The following is a 19,951-nucleotide window of genomic DNA, read 5'->3' on the forward strand; positions in this document are numbered from 1 at the left end:
GTTACACTCCCTATAGAGAAGCCTAATATGTGGAGCTTCTACGCGAAATTTACAGTAAAGCTACATTGCAAGTAAGGCTGCAATAGCTAACTGAGCATATCTCTGTGTGGAGAGGCATAAGGCAGGGCGGTAATATATCTCTCAAATGATTTACCTCCTCGACTGGGCTGATAGGGGTTTAAATAAAAGTGTCTCACCCACATCCGCTTTGCCAAGGACATTGTCATTTTCGCCGAAACTGCTGAATAACTCCAAAATAATATGATAAAATTTACCTAGACCACAGAAGATAAATAAAACGGCGATGTGGGCGGGACACGCATCGATTCTTGCTACAGTACACTTGAAGCAAATTCCATGCATTATGCTATAATATGCTGTAACTCTAGCTGCCTAAATAAAAGTGCGACTATCAGCCTGTCAAAAGGAGGTAGCTTTCACGGTTAAGTCATTTTCAATAACTTAAATCCTGTTTTAATTAAGTTAACACGAAAAAGCGTAAAATAATTAAGAAACTTTCATTACAATCACAATATAGCTAAACTGGAATTATGCTAGACTAAATGCATTCTGCGCTAAACGCTCTACGTAGCGAGCAGCCTATAACAAATTAAATTGACATCTACTATCATACCCTTATCATACCTAACGTCGTCGTGGCATTCCGCGATGTTCGGCATAAACATATTATTTTGAAATAAAAAACAAATATATTTTAATTTTTATTGAATTGATATTCAATTATTTTTTGTGAAATCACTCGTTTGTTATAATTATTAATACAAAGATCGAACACTCAGAAAAAATTCCTGCGATCCGGCCGGATTCGAACCGACGTCTTCTAGCTTACCGTGCCAGACGCTAAGTAAGTACGTATACCAACTAAGCAAAATATATTGTTATTGTAAGTTTTTTATTAGTAAATAATTGCAGGGTAAGGTTGCGTTAGTCGTACCACCGCCTAAGTCGTACTCCAGCGATATCTGGTCTCACTGCGTGGGAAGTAATATCTAGTAATATAAATTTGAACTATTAAGTTAAACAAGTAAACAAAAACAAACCGGCGGCCGGCCGACGTTCGTGTTGGGAAAAATATGGGAAAATAAATTTTTGCATTGTTTTCTTTAAAATTTCTCAATAATTCGGAAGCAATTCCAAGGAAGTGGTGGTAAACTTATTTTATTGGTATTCGCCTATTTTTCACGTATTTTAGCATTTATTTAAGCACAAGCAAACGGCAGATCTTTTTATCTATTAACAATAATTTTGATTTGAAATTTTGAAAGTGTCGTTGCTTAAGTCGTACCCGTGGAAAATTCCTTAATCGTACCGGTACGACTTAGGAATTTATGAAAATTATTTCTTAGTTTTTTCAGCTAAATAATATATTTGTGATATTTGTGTTCAACAAAACTAATTTTGTAGTGCCTTTATTATATAACATGCCTTATTTGATTACCGAAGCATGTTAATTTTATTTTATTAGAATTTGTAAGTTCATTTCAGGAGAATTTTAATTTTATTTAATTAAAATTTATAATTTTATATCAGAAATATTAACTTATAATTTTATTTCATCACAATTTATAATTCTATTTCTGAAGAGTTTAAAATTTTTGCTTTCTGTGTTCCCTTACACATGAGATTTTGGGGTTGGTCTCTCCTTTCAAAAATACTAAGAATTATTTGATTTTAACCACCTTAGAACTTAGTAACTGTTTCTAGATTCTTATTGTTATTATGATATCTTTTTATTAGTACTCTACTATACAGTTTATAATGTCCTGACTGAAGTGTTGTTCTAAGTACGACTTGGGTTATATATGGTACGATTCGTACCAAAGGAGCTTTTTTGAAAACCTTGTCAATAGCTAGTTCAATAAACGTTTTTCGTATTTTCATTAAAACACATTGATAGTAAATAAATAAAGTTCTCGTAGACGCTAAAGGTTTTGTTAATTTAAATAACCTTAAATATTACAGCGGTTTTTTCTTAGGGGATACGACTAACGCAATCTTACCCTAATGGGCAATGAAATAAAACATTATCGATTAAAATATATTTTATTGTGGAAAAATAATAGTTTTACTAACCTACAAAGCCCAATTTGGTATTTGTATGTGTACCTACTCCTAAGGTGTTTCATGTACACTACGTATCTATTAAAATGTAATGTTACTATCATATTGCGCTTTTTCTTAGAACATGTATAACAAATATTGATATCGATAGATTTCAATGATTTTGCCGGAATTTCCGACCGAGTCGTGCACAAACATAGATATATGTCTGTGGAGTTGTGAAAATTCATGCGGGACTGTAAGCCCTAACTGCAAATGTTTAGACGCGTCAGCTGTACCTTAACCCTTTCTGAAAACATTCCAATGTGCATTCGTAATGCAGCTCTTGTAGTTATTTAAACAAAACAGTTGCGTAAATTTTTTTGCCACAAACGAATCCGACTGCTTCATAATTTTCTAGTTTCGTTGAAAGAAAACGATAAAGTATTACAGCGCCAGCTATTGAGAAACTGTTTGAAATACGAGTTTATATACGTCGTAATGGTGCCATCTAACAGCTAAATAAAGAACTACTTTGTACCGAAGGTAACTCAAGTAAAACAATTTTTTGCGATACTTGCTCTTTGCTGGTTGACGAGGATGGAGTTCAAATCTTTAGTCATAGATGGCGCTGAAACAATTATTGTCCCCTTGAAATAAGTATTGTCAGTAAAGTATGTATTATAATGAGTAGTACAATAATAGACAGATATCGAAGGGTGGTGTACCTATGTGTGATACTTTAGGTCATTAGAGGCTTACTTGCAGGTTGAAATGTGAATTAGAATTAAAACCGTAAATAGGTACAATTTTAAATGTAAAGACGCACCGATTATAGACAAACACTATTCAATCGGAATTCTTCTCGACATGTCTAAAGCATATGACCGAGTTTCACATTCTATTCTACTCAACAAGCTGCACGGAGTAGGCATAAGGGGCGACGCTCTGAAATGGATCAAATCTTACCTATCAAACCGCAAACAATGCGTCCAAGTAGACCACCTTGATGAAAACACAGGCGAGCTGAGAAATATACTGTCAGAAGTATGACTACTTTACTTTACTTTAGTAGTGACCTACTACCTGCTCTATCCCACAAGGTAGCGTTATAGGATGTGTCTTGTTTTTAGTCTACATCAATGATCTACCTAAAGTTTCAAACACATTATGTGTAATGTTTGCCGATGATGTATCATTATTATTTAAATGTAAAAACTTAGATTACAATACTATTACCATAATTAACAATTCTTTTAATATTGTGAAACACTGGCTTCTGAAACAAAACCTAGAAATAAATTTCAAAAAAACCAAATTAATTCAATTTTGACCACATCAAAAACACTCATTAGATTTAAATAAAATTGCAAATAGCCTCAATATAGAAGAGACAACACATTTTACACTATTAGGAATGACATTATATTCACATTTAAATTGGAAAAGCCATATTGAAACGATCAAGTCTAAATTGTCCAAGTTTATTTACGCACTAACCGTACTAAAAGCCAACACCAAACGCGAATGTGCACTCTCTGCATACTATGCATATGCCTATGCGTGGCTACGCTACGGCGTTATTATGTGGGGCCATAGTACCGACGCAAATGGTATTTTTACCATCCAAAAGAAATGCCTACGCATCATAAACAATATACGCCCGAGAGATACATGCAGGCCACATTTTATAAAATAAAAAAATTTAACTCTTCCGTCTATATACATTTTGGAAGCTGCCATGTTTGTAAGACAACATGTGGATCTTTATGAATTCGTAGAAAGTACACGTCGAAACGCAAAGCTTGTATTACCAACTCCAAGATTGGAAATGTTTAGAGATAGCCCGCTATATAGATGCATACAAATTTATAACAAAATACCATCCTCAAGAAAGTAGATAGTGACAACGTGTTTAAAACCAAGTTGAGGTCTCTCTTGTTAAGTAAATGTTATTACAATGTGGGAGACTTCATGAACTCTCCTATAAGCTAAAAGAGTCCAGTTTCAGACAAGTAATTTTAAGTCTATGTAATACTATGATCTAAAGTTTATTAATGATAATTTTAAGATCCTATATGTATTAGTTCCTAAATGTTATTATTATTATTTTTTGCTATTATTTTTATTTTTACAATTTATTATAATTCCGTTTAATAATAATTAATTACTGCACCCCAAAGGGGTATGTATGTGCTTATTACCTATGTAATTTTTGAACCTACATTGTTTGCAAATAAATAAATAAATAAATATTTTTTGTTACTGTACTCACAGAAAAAGATGGCAATGTTTTATTTAGACCTGACCTTTTTCTATCACAGTCGATATACTGAGCCTAGCCTATTCACTTAAGGACATTCTGACGACAAAAAATACTTATTCACTGATGAAAATGAAAATCAAATTACTTTGAGGTAAGTAGGTACGACACTGGTAAAAGGATTTTGTTTGATTTTATTAATTTTTAGATTTGCTACTCAAGTAAAGAGATTACTTACAAAATAAAGATTTATTTTTTTAACTTTATCAATAACTGATTAAAAATCAGTTATTGATAAAGTTTTATTATAATGGGTGTTGATGGATAATGAAAAGAAAGGAATGAACTAAGAATTTTATTGGATTTTACTGCCCGGAAAATGTAGAAACTAAAAAGTAAAACCTTGAATTTATGTCATTATCCAATATATATAAATGTTTCAAGAAATTTTTTTGTAAATACAAACATGCTGTCAACAATCAGTGAAGACATATTTTATGCATATTTAAATTGTGAGTGTAATACGACTCGTATTTCCACCAGTAGTGTTAGCACGACAGGGCGCGACTTGCGGAAAAGTGACATACGGCCCGTGATCTCTATGTGACAATAGCAGTATATCTGCGTTTTTTAAGCGATTTTTAAAACTTGTATGGCAAAATATCAATTATCTCCTAGCGCATCTTCGGTGGAAATGGTCGGGATTGACGAGTGTGGGCGAGACGAGATTTGAAATATTTGTTGTTGTAACCGTATTGCTGCTTAAATAGACTCTTTATTAACTCTGCAACGGAAACACGATTCACGATGTCTCGTACGATATTGCGCAAGTTCGCGCGTGCTTGCGATGGCTATTGATGTAAATCGCGAGATTGCGGGATACGGTCGCGTGCATTGAAATGTAAACGTTCACACATTTTTATTAGAAATTATGTAAATTAGAATTATATTAGATATGTCAAAAAATGTACCTTGTGCTGTTTTCAAAAATATGTCATCACGACACCATTTTAAAAAAGGTATACAAAAGTATATAGCCGTAAATAAAAATTTCAGAGAAAAATTAACAAAACCGTAAATGAAAGATATATAGTCCTGGTGTCATACATGTATCCATATCATTTTCGTAAATATTTATACAATACATATTATATATTTATAATTGCATCAAAATGTACACGATTAGGATTGTGATTTTATCATAACAACTACTTTTAAAACATTGCATCGTTTTCAAAAATATATACACAATATAGTTGCAATATAACGTAAACATACCAGCGACAGTTGTAAACTTTTTTATGTATATTTTGCTAGTTCGTAATATTTGCCCTGGGATAAAAGGTTATATAAAAAAGTTCTTAAACTTATATTACAACATGATTATTTCTTCTTACAGTATCTTCACCTGATTCTTCTTCCGTTAAAATATTCAATAATAACAATTTACTGGACTTGGTACTTTAGCCACGTGTTTATGGCTTAACGAATTGAATAGCACTGTGTCTTCACTATCCATAACCCTAGCGCGAGACCGCGAGTGCTCGCGCAAGCTCGCGATGGCAATTTTTGGTGGAAATAGGTTTGGCGGAAATAAATTTTTCAATTCACGCCTCGCCTCCTCTCGTCTCGCCTCGCCGGTGGAAAGGCACTTTGAGGCTTTGTTTCAACAACCAACTCAACGCCTTTCAGAAAAATATAATATGCAACAAGTTGTTAAAACACGGATAGATAACGGGTCTTACACACATGCAGCAACACGATCTTCTTAAAACGAAATATCTGGAACTAATGGCTTACTTACTACTTTAGTAACAGTATAGATCCATGTGAAAGAGTTCGTGCAGCGTAGTACTGCCATCTCACCTATTTCTGCCGCCAAGCAGTAATGTCAGCATTACTGTGTTCCGGGTTTGAAGGGTAAGGGTGCTGGTGAAATTACATATACATGGGACTTGTCAACTTATCTCAAGGTGACGGGCGCAGTGGCAGCACCCCTCAGATCTTTGCAATTTAAAGCACTGTAACTGCTATACACACGAACGGATACACGCCTGTAGCTTGCCATCAGGGGCACGACATGTTGGTCCCGTCACTTGATGTTATATAAAAATGTTGTAATTTACGTGTAGGCAGACAGAGCCAGTACAATCACCGGCACTGAGATTAAGATCTTAATAGTCTTAAAAAATGACGTATAGACGACAATATTTCAAAAGGTCAATTTGTCCGAGTGTTTACGTTAATAGTATTCAATAAAAAACATTGTGTTTGGCTTTATCTACAAACACTAAACGTCATTGGGAATGTCTCTTTGGTGAACTAACACGGTCCATTTAATTTTGACTGGGGACCAGGGTCAGCACTTAACACGTATTGAATCGATAGAACGCATTCAGTGATACGGAACTATTTAACAGACCAGAACTACAGATCAGATTTTATTGCAATAAATGGTAAGATATTCAATAAAATTTAAGATAAGACATGATTTTTTTTTATAATACCAACTGACGTAACGGGCCAAAAAAGTCGTGCGCCTGCTGACAGATTACTTAATAGTTACTACTGGTAGTAAACTGCTTGCCTGTCTTTAACAGTTGCACCACTTACAACTTTCACACACAAATCACAAAGATCTGGGAGGCACTGCCACTGCGCCCGTCACTCTGAGACATAAGTGACAAGTCCCATGTGCCTGCAATTTCATCAGCCTTCTAAAACTGCAACGCAGCAATGCATACATTACTGCTTGGTGGCAGAAATGAGTAAGGTGGTACTTCGTTGGATAAACTGTTTCACAGGGAGTTCTACTGCTACTAAATAAAATAAAAATTTTAGGAATGATATGAAATAACACAGAAATCTAAATAAGATGTCCTGTGCCACCTCCCAGCCTGTAAAGTGTATATTTTTGTAATTAGTTCTAGACAATAATATACATGAGAAATCTTCTTTTTGATGTGAATGCTTTATTATGTAATGAAGTAAATTGTGAGCGATGTAAGGCTGTTGCGAAAATAGAAGATTTTTTATTTATAAATTTTATAAGTTAACCGATAGGTTTCTAGACAGTGATTATGTAAGTAAAATGGTGTTAATGGTAGTAATGTAGATTATTTTAATTTATGTTTATAAATTTATGTTCAATTTGTCTAGATTTTGTGGTCGAAAATAAATTGCTTCTATAACGTTAAGTGATTTCCTGAACGCATGCCATAGTCAAGATAAATTATGAAAAACAGGGTCGGGCTTAAAAAAAATACAGAGTCACTTTTCGAATACATTTGATCCAATGTTTTTTTTCTCTTATAATTTTTGCGAGATTGTGAAGTGTCAATAGAATGCGTTAATAGTATCTTAGCGTATTTTCAATTTTAATGCTTCTCGCGGGTCTCCTGGTGGGCAACGTTTTACAGTTGTTAACATCGACGTGGATATCTGCAAAGTTATAGAAGTCACCTTTATAACCGCTCACGCGATTCATGCGTCTCTGGAAGCATACTACACCTAGAGGTGCCGGTGATGATTTTATACCGATTTATCGGATATCGAAGTTATAACAGGTAAAAGAACTAATACTAATTGCTATTTCGGTAACTACTCTAGCAAACCATAAAGTTTATAAAGCCTGGATCTGTCATTTAAAAAAAATAAACAACTTCAAAAATACGTCACGACAATCGTGTGTGTCATTGTTTGGGCTGGTGATGTCGGTGTTTATTTATTGAAAACATACCGTAAGTTGCGTTTTTTAAGTTTACCCTGAATATAAATGTTTATAAACTATACTTTAAGGAGTAATTTCATGGTAAACATTAGAACCACTCAAACGGAATATTATCATATTTACCCAAGTACACCAAAAATTTCATTAGTGCTTTTTAAGTGCAGGATTTGCGGTGTATTACTGCATTTTATTTGAGATATTTTTGTTGTAGTACGGAGGGTATTTATTTAGCAATGCAGAATAATAATTTTTGTTCATAAAAACTTGTATTTAAACTGAATCCTTTTCTAATTTGCGAAACCAAATAGCCGCCATTTTGCGGTAGGATGAGCGCATCGCGTGAGCGGCTAAAAGCTCAAGTGTTTGAAAGTTTCCAAAGTATACTAGCGGAGTTAACTTTAAAATTCATCATCATTTGTGGAACTTAGTCCTAACAACATATTAACTGTCAACTGAAATGTTATCAATGTTTCTAAAACAAAATTAGAATTTAAATAACCATCGCGTTTCCCGACCGCATGATTGTAGTAAAATATTTATGATTCAGAAAACAACTCGAGGCCATTTTGTAAAGTATTAAATGAATGTTTTAGATTCACGGAGAGAGTACAAGAAAATTAAACTGCTTAAAATGTTAGTTTTAAAAGATATCCTACATTCGAGGCAAATTTTTGTTTTCCATTTATTTCATCAGGCATCTATATGCCTGATGAAATAACAATATAACAAATAAGCAAATCAAACAAACATAAATACTCTGTGGGGATGTTACAATCTAAGCATAGGTACGTGTTTCTGTCGGCAAGCAGTAATGTAACCATTACTGGTTTTGAAGGCTAAGGGTGCTGGAGAAACTACAGACACATGGGACTTGTCAACTTATGTCTCATAGTGACGGGTGCAGTGGCAGTACCCCTCAGATCTTTCATGGTGGGCGTGTCGCTTACCAGTTAATAGTCTCAGAGACCTCAAATGGCTTTGGTTGATTCCACATAGGGTAAGGTTGCGTTAGTCGTACTACCACCTAAGTCGCACTCCAGCGATATCTGGTCTCACATGCGTGGGAAGTAATAGCTAGTAATATAAATTTGAAGTATTAAGTAAAGCTAGTAAACAAAAATAAACCGGCGGCTGGCCGATGTTTGTGTTGGGAAAAATATGAAAAAGTAAGTTTTTGCACTGTTTTCTTTAAGATTTCTCATTGATTCGGAAGCTATCCAAGGAACAATATGGTGGTAAACTTACTTTTTTGGTATTCGTTTATTTTTTATGTATTTTAGCATTTATTTAAGCACAAGCAAACGGCAGATTTTTTTAAGTTATAACAGTAATTTCGATTTGAAATTTTCAGAATGTTTGCTTAAGTCGTACGCGTGGAAAATTCCTTAATCGTACCGGTACGACTTACGAATGAATGAAAATTATTTTTTAGTTTTATTCAGCTAAACAATATATTTGTGATATATTAGTGTTCAACAAAACTAATTTTGTAGTGCCTTTATTATATAATATGCCTTTATTTGATTGCAATTTGTAAGTTCATTTCAGGAGAATTTTAATTTTATTTAATTAAAATTTATAATTTTATTAAAGAAACATTTACTTATAATTTTATTTCATTACAATTCATAATTATATTTCTTAAGAGTTTCAAATTTTTGTTTTCCGTGTTCCCTTACACATGATTTTGGAATTGTTCTCTCCGTTCAAAAATATTAAGAATTATTTGATTTTAACCACGTGAGACCTTAGTACCTGTTTCTAGATTTTAATTGATTTTATGATCTCTTTTTATTAGTACTGTACTATACAGTTTATGATGTCCTGACTAAACTGTTATTCTAAGTACGACTTAGGTTACAGGTGCATTTTAAAAATCTTGTCAATACCTGACTCAATAAACGTTTTTGCTATTTTTATTAAAACACATTGATAGTAAAATAAATAAAGATCCCATAGACGCTAAAGGTTTTGTTTAATTTAAATAACCGTAAATATTACAGCAGCCCTAACGACTAACGCAACCTTACCCTAACAGTGAAAGTGTTGAATGTATCACTTTGGAAAAAATATGTAGTAAAAATGTGGATATACACTAATTACTATACGATGTGAAAAAACGATTCTTAAACATTTTCACGATAGAAAAAAAAAACACAAACTTACCTCGAAATTTTACAAGAAAACCGCTGTCATTGGTATTGGTACCTATTGAATAATAGGTACTTTACATATACCAATGATTTTTTTTAACATCAACTGAATTAAATGGAATACAAACTATACGATATACAATTTTCAAATTGCTTTAATTTCATTTGTAGAAAAAAAACTCTTAGTATTTCAGATTTATTTTTTCGCACACACCACTCAATATAGCCCCACACTAAGGAAACCCTGTGTCGCGGGTGCCATAGACTCACACATACACATAGGCAACCACAAATTACACCCCAAATCACGAGAGAAATAAATGTAGTAATCAAACCTGGAACCTCTGCGCGGCATGGTAACCGTTCGGTCACGGAGGCAGTTTAATAGAGAGACAAATAAAGCCAATGTCCCTACCACTCGATTTAAGGAAAATAACCGTATTGGAATGGGAAAGTTTTGAATTCGATCTAAGGTAGTATCGACACTTAACGTTCGACTCGTTCGTTCTGTCACTTCATGACATAAAAAAAATGTTCTTTTATATTCTTATACACAATAAATATTCAAAAACAATTTTTGACTATTAATTTTAAAAATAACGAAATAAGAAATAACGACAATAAAAAAAACAATATAATGAAATATAAATACTTAACGATAACATTACGTTTAGACAAAAATATTACCGACTGGATTTAACTTCGTTAGAATTCGCAAAGGGGCACCAGTATCTGTAATGTAAACAATACAGGGTAATAAGTTAGGTCAAGCGAAACTTGTACGGTCTAACAAACTTTTTAAAGCCACGAAGGAACTATTGCGAATTTCTGATGAAACCATACAAGGTTTAATTGCGTACGTCACTGCTGTCAAGTCAACCACTTGAAAACATGCATAATTTTATGGTTTTTACATTGACTTACAATTATATGGACGTCGGGTCCGCGCTAAAAAGTGTCCGCACTTGTAAGGCGCTAAAATCGTATACAGAGCGCGACACTCCGCTTTAGTCTTCATTTGTTCTACGGACAGCGCGATACTGCGATGACATAACGATTTAAATTTCGAATAGGTTGACTTGGGACATTTTTTTCGTGGTTTTTGTATTAGACCCGTCGTCCATTTATTTGTAAGTCAATGGGTTTTTAAGATTGTTTTATATACATAGATTCTTTACTTCTACAACCGAAGAAGAAAACCGTCTAATGGCAATCGTTATTTAATTTATGAATATTTCACACACCGCAAATATTCTTCAAAACAGTACGATGATTAGTTAAAATGAAAAACATCAGCGGTCCTGGGAGACGCCCTTGGGCGACTCCACAAAAACCATCTACAAATCCGGCAGGGCTACAAACCGGCACCATGTGTTCACATAAATTCTCTGCACCATCTAGTTACGGTGTTTACCCGGGGGCGACGAATCGCTAAGTCAAATAGTCGTACATCAAACAATGTACCCAGAGGAATCCTGTACATGCTTACCGGGACCTTTGTCAGACTTCATTCTCTTTCAAGTTCCGTTTATCGAAGTCTTTTAAGTTTTCGACTTTTGTAGAAAGGTTTCAGATCGGGATTTCAGTTATACTTTTGATTTCCTTTATTTGTTTCCTATTTGGTTATTCACACTGTTACAGCACTTCAAAGTCGACGGGACAACTTTTGTTTATTTTGCTTTTGTTTATTGAGTCTGCATAAAACATAAATGGAGTTTGTATCATAAACATTAATTTGCGCCAACTTTTAATATCAGTACCAGTGTAGTAAATTTTCATTTCAATTTCCAATTTACTGTCTTTCGTTTTTAATAAATTCACTTTTATTCTATGAATATTTGGTTAACTTTTAATATTAACAGTATGTTTACTCGAACAATTTATATGTGGAGTAAATATTACCTATTCAGTATTGCCTCTTAAGTTAAACATTAACCTTTTTTCCTACGTATGTTGTCTTTAGATACATGCATAATCCATTATTTTCGAAAACTATGTATTACACAATTATAATTATTATATTTTATATTATTAATTATATAACTTCATAAAATTTTTGGGTACAAGGTCAAGAGTACGTCAAGCTTTACACTCAAGACTTAAATCCAACTCTAGCCGCTTACGATAAGAACGGTCCAAAGTACAATGTGTCAAGCTTGATGTGCTCTTGACTGTACATGCCTTGTCTCTTTCATTATATAATGTGTGTGCGCTCTATATTACCTGTTTAGTTTTAGCACACATACAACAGATGCATAGGTACTTCAGGCCTCATAATTGCTTTGCAAATACAGAGGGTTTTCTTTTGTTTTGAAACTCAGGTAGATGCCTAGAGTTCATTGGTCGTTTGGTTGACTTTAGCATACCAAACAACAAATGCATATGTTAGTATAGGCCTCACAATTGTCTTGCAAAGCCCTTGGATTATCCTCGTTTCTAAAACCCATTGCTGATCCGGTGTACGACTGCAGACATCTAGGGTTGTTTTTAACTTATTTACCTTATGACCTACATAGCAGATCCTCCAAAAGGTTTCATCTAATCTAATCCCTAGGAATATCTATGGATTACATTAGATAAAACCCTGTATAAAATTTTTCCAAAGAGATTATATTTAACCTCTGTAGAAAAATTTATAGCCTTGCTATTGAAAATAGGTAACAATCCTCAATGTTAGAGCTATACGCTTTTTACATTCTACAAACCACTTATTATAAATTAGTACAGTTTTAATTACAACCTGCCCCACATTACACTTTCACGGCTGTCTAACTAGATTACTTTGTCACGAGCAATGAGTAGGATGTATATTATTATGAATGAACAATGCGATGAACAAGGCCTTTGTAATTTTATTTATATTTTGACGAACCTTTGATAAACAAGTGACAAGTATAAGTTCATAAAGTTTGTTTTGGCAAAGAAATTGATCGCGAGTTGAACGCAGATATGCATAAGGGTCTGGTGGACTCGACGATTCAACGAGGCAAGTTGGTTGACCTTTTTTGGTTTTTTTTGTTAATCCGGAGGAATCTGCTTACAGATAACCCGGCCCCGCGAGGGCAGAGCCGAGGTTATGTGGGTCTGGACTGAATCCTGAAGGGGAGCAGCCCGACCGCACTAAACCCCCGGAGTACTCCTCCTCTCCGCTGTAGGTGGGGGTACGGGTACGGTATTACACTCGTCCGCGCCCCCACCAGCGGCTGGCCGGGCACTGCGGAGCCCATCCTCGAGAAGGGAGAGAGACACATCGGCCCCCCGACTCCGAATGTGAGGCTCGCCGAACACCAGACGAGCCTTCCATCCCGGGCCCCTCTACACTGGGCAACGAACTCCCTCGAGTCTGCTATCCAGGGGCCATGGGGGTTGCCAGGACAGCATCCACTCAACCATGAAGTTTAGTGGCTGCCCCCCAGCCCCCGCGGTGGATCTGATGGCAGGCTCCGCCGCAAAACCTAACGCGCATCCACGTGCACTCTCCGAAGAGAGTCCCTCGGAGCGCCCACCACGGGCCAACTGCCCAAGTTTGGCCGCGGAGGAAAGGATGAACGGTAACGACACACCGACGCGTCTCTTCCCCCGCGGCCCCACCGCCACTGCATCTCCCTAAGCGGTGCAGCCCCGTCAGGGTCGCAAAGGACAGGACGAGCGGCAACGACACACCAATACGTCTCTCACCCCGCGACCAGACGAGCCCGCGCGGAACACCCTTATTCTCGGACCAGCCTACCATCATCGGCCGGCCCCGTACGTTCCTCTTAGCTTCACTGTGGGATGAAATCGACCACAGCTACTAGAGCCCCTTCGCCACGACAAGGCGGGAACCCCTTCGGGGGAAAGTTGGTAGAATAAACATATACTATCGATGTTATTAAGTAGCTTTGTGATCCCAGAAAACTAATTTCAGTGTTCTGAGGTACACATATTGAACACAGAACAAAATACATAAAGTTTAGCCAAAATATTGGCGCGTAATGACCATTACGGTTAACACAAGATAATACTAATGCCCGACCTCGAATAGCATTTCCTTTGTCACACAACCATGACATTTCGAGAATAAACGACTCGTAAATAAACAACATTTTGTGCATGAAAGTGACCTAAGTCTTTACGTATTCTCTTTTTTCGTTTTATTTCGTAATGGCTTTATTCAAAATTTTCTTTTGGATACTTTGGGTGATGTCATTTACATGATTCTGAAATGGTTTTGTTATACATTGTTTTATGTTAATGAACATTGTTTTAAATATTGATTAACGCGTGTTATGTGCATGATCGTATTATTTTAAATTTAATATAATAAAACTCCTATAGTATTAAAAATGTGTACACAAGTTTCAATTAAAGCTGGCAATTTGATTTTGTAAAATAAACGCTTCAAAGTCTACAACCATTCAAATCTTAAAAAGAAAGATGTTTTACTATGTAAAAAATCAGAAACACTTTGTCTACGTCCTAAAGAGTACTTGCTGTCTAAGCTTGCAGGTAAGATGAAACGTTCCAAATTTCCAAAGTATAAATTTAAAAAGTATATTCGATTATAATTTATAATGAAGAGATGTTGTATAGCTATACGATAAAATTTCACATAATTTGTTACAAGTAGTTCTTAATAGTTTTATGACTTTAATGATCTAAAACACTTTTTGACTTGTACATGTGGCTAGACTGTACCAGGGATATGTTTTGTTGCTATAGTCTATTCTAAAATTCTATTCTTTATTTATAATAATAAGTGACGGGACGAACAAGTCGTGCTCCTGGTGTTAAACATTTTTAGGTTACGTGACTTGCAAGGTTAAGGACAGGTGAAACTATTCAATGAAGCGATTTATTATATTTGCAAATTAGGATATTTAATGGAATCCTTTGCACAATACAATTTGGATTATTTTTATCGATCGAAAGACAATTGTGTGATGCACGAGCGATCGATGTAATGTCGTCGATGAGAGTTGAGATAGTAGTTGTGGAGTGGTTGAAGCCATGGACCATGTAACACTTCACATCACGTCACAGACGTCTCTCGTTGCGCCTCATTGCGGATCACAGGAAAATCTTGTGATGCCACCGATGATTACTGAGCTCTTCTATCGCCGCCATCACTTGCAGTGCCACACAGAGCTTTAAATCATAAACATCTGTGAGACACTGCCATTGCCCCCTCACACTAAGATATAAGTCGACAAGTCCCGTGTGCCTGTAATCTTACCAGCACCCTAACTCTATCCGCAATGCAATACTCGCAAAACAGCTTGGTGGCAGAAATAGGTAAGGCAGCAGTACTTTCCTGGACGAACTCTTTCACAAGGACCTCTAGGTACTGCTACTAATAAAATCTGATATGCTTTTAGTAGTTATTGCTTGAGTTCTTCGTTGGAAGGTAGACATTCTTTGTAGGACATTTACGAGTGTATATGGATAACAAAACTCAAGAAAGTGACTCAATTTTTGTCAAAGTTTGTCCACAAGTTATTTCATTATTTTCGGGTCCTTAATCATCTTACTTTGCCTTTGCCCAATTTTATGTATAGACTAGTCCTTTAAACTCCGTCAAACTTTTTAGATGATAAAATATTTATACTCCTTTGATGAATTTTTTACAAAAAAACTGAGTTGTTTTCTTGTAGCGACATAATTTTGGACAAACAAAATTTGCAAAATTTATCATAAATTCATTTCAACCATTGAAACAATGATTTTCGGTAATAAAACAAGAAAATGATACCAAAGGTAGGTGTGTGTGTGTATGTATAGCGTGTGTACGTGTTCCCGCGTGTAAAGCTATGGTCTTTTATTTCTTTACACGTTTGGTATTGCCATTAGCCTGGACTGGTATATTACATTGTGCGCAATTTGATAAGCTCGTACATTATGAATAATGGCCAGTCGGTATTAATAATGCATGCATTAAATGGACAATGTTATAAAAACTGCACGTTTATTAAATATCACTGATGACCACTCTATCTTGGTCAAAGTAATAAAACAAATTGTCAGTAGCCTTTTCGGTTAGGTTAATTTAATGTTAGGTTATAGGCTCGCGAGGAGTAAGGAGAAGAGCATTTTTTATTTATTTTATTTTTCATATTTTAGGAAGGTTTACGACTATGAGTTAAAAAAAGTGTATAATCTAAATAATATTAAAAAGCGTATTACATACCTCCGAACATTATAGATACTGTCCGGTCCGATTGATAAATTTACGCCATCTTACGCCTGGTTTTGCTGAATCATGGATCACGGGCAACCGGGCATTATTAACTTGGACCGGTCAAAGTAATAAATGTATTAATTAGTCGATGCTCTTGGCCATTCCCAATAACCGGTCCGTATTATTAATGACCAATGGATCAAATAGCCCGTCACATATACTTAAAAGGCAGAACTTTCACAAAACCATTATATTTTGGAACTACAGGTAAGTACTCGTATATAATTTCCATCGTAAGCCACCCATTGAATTGGCACTTCATCAATGGGTTTCACACTACGTTTTATTGTCGATTATTTGTAGCATTACATTTATTGTCTTCTTAATATGTAATACAGGATAACATTCAGTACTGTATATACTCATCGACAGTCATCTATATTCAAATTAACCTAAACTAGACTTCAGAAACATCTAAACTGCAAATTGAAACTGCGAAATGACATAGTTAGAACAAACATAATAATAATATTGCATGGATTAATCAAAATAATTTGTATAATTAAAGTTGCACATACGCAAACTTCTGCGGACTTGTATTACAACGAAATTGTAATTTGCTAAGTTGTAAAAGTAGGTATATCAGACTTGAAACAAGAATCTAAAATAAGCAAAGTAAAAAAAAATTTTTTCGGTCTTTGTATTAATAATTATAACAAACTAGTATGGTAATTTCACAAAAAATAATTGAATATCATGGTGGTGAAACATTATGACATTCAATAAAAATTTAATTAGTGATTAAAATGTTTATCTAATATATCTTTTTGTTTTCACGGTTGACTTTTTCAACCCGTGACAGTCCCAATTCAGCTCAGTCAACTCGTTACCATGGAACGTGTAACCGTTACGAAATAACGGGAAAACAAAAAGGACTCATACCGTGGTAAGATACTTGAAAATAAGTGATAATGATTTGGTGAATAACCACGAAAGCCTTTAAATGTGTAAAATGTTTATCTATCTAAATAAAACGCTGCTATTGTGGTGTAACGCACCTTTTTCTTGATTGGATCGACGAGCATTAAATTATTCAACTACCTTTAGATTAACCACAAAAAGATTTCCTCGTTCTGCCGTGTAGTCTTAATCAACCATTGAAATATATTTTAGCTTTAGCTTTTGGCGTAGCAATTTGTTGCAATGAATAAATAAATAACTGCCAGCGTGGCCGAACGGTTGCCGTGCGACACTGCCACGCAGCGGTTCCGGGTTCGATTCCCGTGCCGGTAGAAATAATTGTAGGGCCTATATTTATTTCTCTCGTGACTTTGGGTGTAATTTGTGGTTGTCTATGTGTCCATGGCACCTGCGATACAGGGTTTTCCTATGAGTGTGTGCGTGTTATTATTATGTGCGCGATAAATACAAATTTTCAAAATGTAAATTCTCAATCTCGTATACAAGGAACAAAATGCTGTACTTTTAGTGGAACGTCGCACTGTCAAATTAACAATGCGTGAACTTTAACATTTCATGAACAAAATTTGGGCTCCAACTGATTTACCCGCAAACATGTTCCTAACGCTGGTTTTTGGTGTCCAACTTTACAACACGGTTCCAGTTCATGGATGAAACTTTTTAGCCCGTCGTGAAACGAGACTGTCAAATGCACGCCGTCTCGACAAATCTCGATTTCGAGATCCTACTAAGGGGTTCAACATTACAAGTCGAAAGGCATTGGCAAAAACAAGAACTGTAAAAAATGTACTCATTTCTGTAAAGGATATATACCTCAAAAATAAAACTGTAAGATACATAAATATTATATTGTATATTGAAGACTCGCACATACATATATCTCATATACATTAATATTATAATTAAATTTATTTTTAGTTTGTGAAGTAAATAAAAGATAATATTATATAATAAGTTATGATAGTTTTAAGACTAGTTCCAGAAGAAGTAATATTCAAATAAAATTGAGAGCAAATTATAACTATCTATGTATATAAAAGCGCGGTGTCTCTTAACACTGGCTGTGTCAAACCTAAAAGGAAGCATCAGCCCCTGAATGAAGCATAAGAGAAATAAACAAATAACACATATTTTATACAGGTTTGTTCATAAACTTTAACACAATACGTTAATTTGCATAGCTTATGAAATATTATATATTTGTTTGTCTTTTTTTTAATAACTTCAAGTGACGGGACGAACAAGTCGTGCGCCTGATGGAAAGCTACAGACCTGTCCATAACTGTTACAGTGCTACTCAGAGCTCTAAATTGCAAAGATCTGACGCACTACCACTTGATAAGTCCCATGTGCCCGTAATTTCATCAGCATCCTTACCCTTCAAAACCGGAACACAGTAATGCATTAATAAGACGAACCTTTCACAAGGAGCAGGAGGAGGAATGAGATTTTAAAGCAGAAAAAAATATAGTAATTGCTTTGCTTGGCACAGAACGGTTCACAGTCACTATGGCAATAAATTCCTTAAATTTATTTCCTGGTAAGGGAAGTGAACTTCTACTTCATTTCTATTTGTTTTATGACAAAAGTTTCTAAAACTTTGCTTTTACGATTTCTCGAATACAATTGAGCAACTATTCCTTATCGAGTGTTGTGTACTGTGCGTTAGGAAAAGATGTGACGGCGAAACGCGAAGCTCTTTTCAAACATTTTTGATATTTTTATTTACTTACTGTGACTTGAACGTGAAAACGAAGTTATTTTGGCTATTTACGAGGTTAGTTTTGTATTAGAATATATTGATGTTATTATCATAAAAGCAAACCTATTGTTATGAATACTTTAGAAAATATAGGATATGACGAGACAAGAAACTATATCTTCACTTAGTATCATGTAAAATTTGAAAAAATAGAATAATGATTAAATCACAAATACTGACAGCAAAATTATATTAACAAATAAATATAATAATAAAAATTAATAGCTGTAAATACATTATCCTCAAAAATATTCATAACACGAGTACATTATAACCAGAAATAGAGACGAAATGTCATTTAATTTGTTTGAAACTATTCTGCCAAATCATGACTGTGACAACTGCGTTCCGATTGGCCAGCCCGCATTCGAGACAATTGTCGGGTGTCGTCAATTGTTTCCCTTCAAATCGACCAGTTCAACTTGAGCTTGATGCTATAATGAACAAAAATTGCAAAATTACATATATAATGTTTAATTACCGATGAAATGTGATTAGGTTTTCTTTTATAATTAGATGTTTGCTGTTTCTTCCACACCACTGAATAGAACAACCCCCATTGTTAGAGATATTATGTTTATTACAATAAATACAGAATATTTCTGGAATATACGGAGACTTACACAGGTCAGTATTTCAGTTTTCTAATTTGTGATTTCAGCGCTAACGAGAGTTGATATTTAAAAGTGATATAAGACCCATTTACCTGATGAGTTGCCAGGGATGGATGGCCCTTATTTCGTCTCTACTTCTGGTTAAATAGTCGATGATTCATAAGGATTCTAAAATAATGCATAAAACAATAACAAAAAACCATCTATTTAAAAAAAAAAATAAATTTGAA

Source organism: Hyposmocoma kahamanoa, unplaced genomic scaffold, assembly GCF_003589595.1.
Source record: "Hyposmocoma kahamanoa isolate Upper Pololo Valley unplaced genomic scaffold, ASM358959v1 296, whole genome shotgun sequence".
In the NCBI taxonomy this organism is placed as follows: domain Eukaryota; kingdom Metazoa; phylum Arthropoda; class Insecta; order Lepidoptera; family Cosmopterigidae; genus Hyposmocoma; species Hyposmocoma kahamanoa.